Source organism: Impatiens glandulifera, chromosome 7 (genome assembly GCF_907164915.1).
Source record: "Impatiens glandulifera chromosome 7, dImpGla2.1, whole genome shotgun sequence".
NCBI lineage: Eukaryota > Viridiplantae > Streptophyta > Magnoliopsida > Ericales > Balsaminaceae > Impatiens > Impatiens glandulifera.
Genome location: NC_061868.1, coordinates 2,939,469 through 2,945,761, shown reverse-complemented (window position 1 = coordinate 2,945,761; position 6,293 = coordinate 2,939,469).

The window sequence follows — 6,293 nt, the reverse complement described above, 5'->3', positions numbered from 1 at the left end:
TAGTTAATACCTTATTTTTAACTACGGTATATAAAATCGCCTTTAAATATCTTATTTTTAACTACGATATATAAACCGTCTTTAAAAGTCTTACATTTAAGTATGGTATATAAAAACCGTAGTTAAAAGTCTTATCTTTAACTGCGGTTTTTTATACCATAGTTAAAGTCTTATCTCTAACTACGATTTTTTATACCGCAGTCAAAAGTCTTACGTTTAACTACGGTATATAGATCCCCATTTAAAAGTCATACGTTTAACTGTATAAAAAATGTTATAAGTCCTAAATGTTATAAGTCCTAAATCCTAAATCTTAAATCCTAAATCCTAAACCAAAAACCATAAAAAAAAGTTTATTAATAATTTTTATTATTTTATAAATTGATTGAAATAAATTTAAAAAAATTTGTGTATACAAAATTATAAAAGTTTAATTATAAAGAATTAATAAATATATTTGTGTAATATAATAAATATATATATATATAAATTATATAGATTTAGTAGAGTAATATTTATATATATAATATAATGTTATAAATATAATTAAATTATTTATAATTATATGAACGTAATCTTGCCAATGGCATATGTTATAAATAAATATGAAATTATAAATTAGATTTTTTTATTAATTAAATTCTTATTTTATAAATTAATTAGTAATGAATTAATTTATAATTTATAGTCTATTTAATTATTGTTATATTTATTTAAAATAATATTTTATTTCTAATCAATATTTTTTTTAGTATTAATTCTAAATTAAATTTATGTAAAACTATGAAACCTCATATTTTATATATTTAAACAATATAGAGAGAATATAGATAGTCAAGTTTAAATTTAAACTATATATTCATACTTAAATTTAATATATATATATATATATTAAATTTAAGTATTAATATATATATCATTTAGAAAAGTAGGTTAGATATTGCAAAACTATATTTATCAAAAAAAAAAATTAAAAAAAAAATAATAATAAAAAAAAATAAAAAAATACTTATCTTCAAACAAAACCATTTTAATGAATCTTATCTTTTATATATACCAACCTCTTCATATATAGAATATTAGATAAGTTAATTAATAAATATATATACTTCTAAAATTTTTTTTTTATGAAACATTAGTTCAATAAATATATCTTACATGAATTAATAATGAAAATGAAAGACGAAATAATAAAATATTATATTGAGACTTAATATTTATATATAACTTTATATCCTTATAAATAATCCTAAAAATAATATTAAATTTTATTAATATTTTTATCTCTTATAATTAATGACGAATTAAATAATAGATTAATTTATCACTAATTAGTTTTATAAAAATATATATATATATAGATAAAATATTTATTATTTTTTAACCCTTATAATTTGGTATGCACTATTATATTTTTTAAGTCAAATAAATTTTAAAAATATAAAAAACTACTTATTTTATTTTATATACATTATTAAAATATGTTTAATAAAAATTTGATATTATTAAGACTATTTTTTATTGATTAATGGAGATAAATAATTATCAATTATTTATTTAGAATTTTAGTTGTATTATTTTTTAAATTTATATTTTAATTAAATTATATATATATATATATATATATATATATATATATATATATATATATATATATATATATATATATATATATATATATATATATATATATATATATAAAAGATATATATATATAAAAGAGAGGATAGGATGAAAGGGAATGATGTGAAGTTGAAAAAAATAAAAGAGTAGAAGGAAAAATAAAAAAGAGAAGAGAGAAAGTTATTTAGTTTTTTTAAACTATTAATAATTAGGATATCATTCTCTTTTACTAAAGTCTCTCCTAATTCTTTCTCATATGTATATAGAATTTTTTTTTTAAAAAAACAAGTTAAAAATAAATATTGACTTAATTTTTTTTTTAAAAAAGTGACTGAGTAAATAATTATATATTATTATAAATTAAAATATTAACTTATTATATCAGTTAAATTTAAATTAAATTTAGTTTCATAATTTTATATACATTTAGTTTATAAATAATACTAAAAATAATATTATATCTTACTAATATTTTTCTCTTTCGCATTAATTTAATTAATTTAATAGACTAATTCATCACTAATTATTTTATAAAATAAAATTTAAATAATAACAAAATTTTAATTTATAAATTTATATTTATATATATCAAATTTCTTATACAAAGGAATTTGATATGTGAATCACAATTATATAAGATTTTTAATATTTTTTAATTAAGATTAGTTAATGACATTTTTTAATATTTTTTTAAGATTAATTAATTTAATTATTACAATAATATAAAAAAAAAAAAAATTTATTTAAGATTAGTTCATGTAATTATAAATACTTTAATCACATTTACAAATATTATATTTAAATTTCAAATAATATATATATATATATATATTATTCATTTTAATTGAAGATAAACTTTTTATCATTTTAACTAAAATATATTATATATATATATATATATATATATATATATATATATATATATAAACTATTTATCATTTTTGTATAAACTTTTATATAATTTGGTATTCACTATTCTCTTTTTAACTGAAATAAATTCTAAAAATATGGATAAATAGTCATTTTTATCTCATTTAGGTTTCAAACATATGTTTAATGGAGATTTGATATTGTCAAGACTATTTTCTTATTAATTAATGGACATAAATTGTTATCAATTATTTACTTAGTATTTTTGTTGTATTAGTTTTTTAACTTATATTTTAATTAAATTCCTGAAATAATATAATAAATATATATATATATATATGAGAAATGATATATATATATATATATATATATATTATATATATATTAATTAACATTATTAAGACTTTAAACAGTAATTTTAACCACTAATATATTTATTATTATAAAATATATATAGTGATTGAGTCAATAATTATATATTATTATAAATTTAAATATTAACCTATTATATCGATAAAAAAAAATTTGTTTCATAATTTTATAAAAATTTAGTTTATAGATAATACTAAAAATAATATTAAATCTTATTCATATTTAAGCACTAATTAAATAATAAATTAAATAATAGACTAATTCATCACAAATTAATTCATAAAATAAAATTTTAATTAATAAGTCTAATTTATAAATTTATATTTATATAGATAACAAATGTCATAAAAACTAGGTAATTTGTCATGTGCATAACAATTATATAAATATTTTTATTTTATTTTTATATTTAAGATTAATTTTATATTAAATAATTTAATCACATTTGTATATCTAAATTTCAAATAATATAACATTAATAATATATATATATATATATATAATATTTATATATTTTAATTGAAGATAAACTCTTTATCATTTTTAATCAAAATTTATATCTAAATTATTTTTATTAATATATATATTAATATATATATATATATATATTAAGATATACTCTTTTATCATTTTTTGTGTACTTTTATAATTTAATATATATATATATATATATATATATATATATATATATATATATATATATATATATATATTAAGATAAACTCTTTATTAAAAAATTCTAAAAATATAAAGACTAGTTATTTTTATCACATTTACATTCTTAAAATATGTTTAATGAAGATTTAATAATTTCAATGACCTATTTTCTTATTGATTAATGAAAATAAATTGTTATCAATTATTTATTTAGCATTTTGGTTGTATTTGTTTTTGAATTTAGTTTAAACTCAAAAGTATTTAATTTTTAATTTGTTTAATTATTAATAATATTTCTGTATTTTAATTTATAAATTATAAAATACAATAAAAATATTTTCGGGTTTTAATTAATGAAAATTAAAAAAAAACAATCAAAAATTAATTAAGAAAGTGTGTGAAAGTAATTTTTTATTATTTATAATTTATAATCTGATAATCATTAATAATAATACAAACTACTAAAAAAATATAAACTTTGTAGCAATACAAGAATATAAATATTTTTATAAAAAAATATTGTATATAAAATTTATAATTATCAGTTTAATTAATATCAATGTATTTTTTCTATAATATGTGTACTTATAAGTAGATAAAATAAAATTATATTTATAATTTTTAAATACGAATAAAAAAAATATAAGAATTTAATTAAAAAAATGAAATGCATATAATATCTTTGAATTATATAATATGTAAATTTATAAATATAATTGAGAATTATTGTATTTAATATTATGTAAATTTTAATTATATAAAATAATAAAAATATTAAGGAATTAAGGGTTTATCTATTTCACCCAGTCCTCCATTTTCTTCTCCACGGTTCACCTTCCTCTTTGTGTGGAGCTTCAACCTACTCTTGTTTATCGAGCACTATCTTATGTTCGTGCATTATCTACCTTCCCTAATAACATTATATACATTCCCTATTATCTTTTCTCACGCTTCACCTTGCTCCTAGTACATTTGAAGAAGATTTATGCATAGCTTTACCTTGTTCCCTGGATACATTTCAAGAAGATTTCTGCATAATTGTAAGTATAGTACTTTTCTTTCATCGGTCAGGTCCTCCATCTTGGAGATAATGATTATTTATAGGTTTGTAAAGATTCATTGATTAAGTTGTGTTAGTGTATATTAATAGAAGCATGACAAGAAATTGGGTTATTGAATATAATTAACTTTATTTATGAATTTTAGGTTGATCATAATGTGGTTTTCATTAATATAAATTTGAAAGAATTAATGAATGTTCAAGAGATAAATTCATTTCCTTATTTTTCTCCATGATTTTATTTCATGATTTCTTTTGTCGTCCAATTTAAGACAAGGACAAATAGATACAATAAAATTTCTTTGAGGGAAATTTTTGCGCCGCATTAGCAGGTTAGTTTGAATTCTCTCTTCCAATGAATTTATCATATGTGATTTATATCAATTTATTTAATATAGGAAATATTTTACTTAGTTCTTGCTCGTTAAAAGAGAGTAAAACAGTGTAATTTGTTATCAATTGATAAATTTTTATTTTAATGTTTTATAGGTTCGGAGAGAAGGAAGAGAAGTTGTTTAAAATTTTTGGATCTGATCATTTTGTTGATATAATAATATTTATTTGTATGAATTTGAATACTATATAATTATATTTTAATGTAATTATATTTGGATATAATTATATTTTTAGATAATATTATAATATAAAAATGGAGTGTTAATTATATAATATTATTTTGAATGATTTTTATTGCTGTCAATTGACTATTAACTACACTTATAACCCCCGCTATTTTTAAAACGTAATTAGAGACAATTATTTGAGGTAAAAATATTGCTTTTATATATAGACAACTAACTATTACCTTATGACCACTATTAATTGCGGGTTTTAAACAGAACTTAAAAACTATTACTTACGTAAAAATATCGCATTTATATATAGCCAACTAACTATTAACTACGGTTTTTGTACCGCCTTTATAGTCAATATTAACTGCGGTTAAAAACCGCAGTTAAAAACTATTACTTGCGGTGAAAATCCCGCATTTATAAGTAAACAATTTACTACGGTTTTAGGAACCACACTTAGAGACTATTAAATGCGGTCTTATAAACCATAGTTAGAGACTATTAACTGTAGTTTTATAAACCGCAGTTAGAGACTATTAACTGCGGTTTTATAAACCGCAGCTAAAGACTATTGTTTTCGGTAAATTTACCGCCCTTAAATGTCAAAATCTCTTTAACGACGGAACTATTAACGATGGTTGACTACGGTAATTTTACCGCCGTACTTGTCTTTTAACAGCGGTAAATTATGCAATAAAGGCGGTAAAAACTGCCCTTAAATGTTACTTTTTTACTAGTGGACCTTGAAGGAGAGAAATGTCTTAAAAATGATTGAGTAGATTGATCAAAGAAGGTGCGATTGCTTTGAGTGCTGGAGAGAAAAAGATTAAGAATGAAGGCTTATTAAATGCATATTTTTGGATCCCGACTTGAAGAGAAAATTCGTATGTTGATGTGGACGGAATTAAAAAGCCATAGAAAAAAGTATCAAATTTTGTTATTATAGATGATGACAATCAAAGTCACGCAATAAAACTTTACATCCCATTTAAATTAGAATTGAATTTGAAATTCATTTTAATAATACAAAATAATTTATAACATACAATATTATATAAAAACTATGTGTAGACTATAATAAATTATTCTCAAAATTCTTAGATTAGTGGAATGATTTAATTTGCATAATTATTGAGTAA